Source organism: Aplysia californica, unplaced genomic scaffold (assembly GCF_000002075.1).
Source record: "Aplysia californica isolate F4 #8 unplaced genomic scaffold, AplCal3.0 scaffold00238, whole genome shotgun sequence".
NCBI classification, from domain to species: domain Eukaryota; kingdom Metazoa; phylum Mollusca; class Gastropoda; order Aplysiida; family Aplysiidae; genus Aplysia; species Aplysia californica.
In genome coordinates, this window is record NW_004797508.1 from 445134 (window position 1) to 446349 (window position 1216).

A 1216-nucleotide genomic window follows, 5' to 3' on the forward strand; every position below is an offset into this window, starting at 1 on the left:
CCCACACACACACTCTCTCTCTCTCTCACGCGCACTATCTTCTCTCGCTTTCTCTATTTCTCTCTCTCTCTCTCTCTCTCTACCTCTCTCTCCCTACCTCTCTCTCCCTCTCTCCCTCTCTCTTCCCTCTCTCTTACTCTTACTCACCTCCCCACACACACATTTTCCATTTCCAGCACGTATTTCCATTCACCCGCCCTTCTTGGTCCTTCCCTCATTCCACCCACGCTTTCACCGGTCTTTCTCTCCTGTGCACCTGTAATCCCTCCACGTACCTTTGATTATCTCATTCATTTTGTCCGTCCTTCCCTCTTCCACCCGTTATCCATTTCATGCGTCCATCCACCCACCCATCCCTGCATCTTTTCTTCACTCACAAATCTTCTTGCTCATCCTTCCGTCCTTCTTCTTACTGCACCCCTTCTCGTCCGTCTGTCCATCTTTCCCTCTTCCTCTCAACACCTTTCTCGTTCAGCCATCTTTCTTTCTTCCTCTTAACATCTCTTTTATCCGTTTATTTATTCATTATTGAATCCTTTTCCCTCTCAATACCCCTCTCGTCTGTCCATCCTTTCTTCTTCCTCCTACAGGTCCTATCTTCCAACTGTCCTTCTTTCTTTCCATCGTTCTTACCTGCGCCCATTCTATCTATCCATCCATACATCCCTCCAATCTTCCCCTAATCATCTTATTCTTCCCCGCACCATTCCTACTCTCTTGTACACCACTTCCTCATTCGTTCCACCCCATTGCTCTCCAATTTCCTTGTCTATCCATCCCTCTGTCCACCCATCCTTTTATCTCTTTTCCGTCCATCACACCCTCTCCCCCTGTTCCTTCCAACTTTTATGTCTACCCTTCCATCCATCCATCCACCCATTTCAATCCATCACCCCCTCCCGCCCCCCCTCCAAATTTCATGTCTATCCACAATTCCTGACAATTATCCTCACCATCACCTCCAAGTATTCCCCCCCCCGCCCCTTAACCTTTTGTCCATCCATCTATCCACCTTCCTTTTATTCATTCTATCCATCACCCTCCCCCCCTCCAAGGACTCCAATTCCATCCTTCTAATCTTCTTATCCAGCTATCCATCCATCCAACCATCCGCTCTCCCATCTTTCTATCTTTCACCCCCTCACCCCTCCCCCTTGAATATGCTCCCCTTCATCCATCCATCCATCCATCCATCCATCCATTCATTCATCTTTTT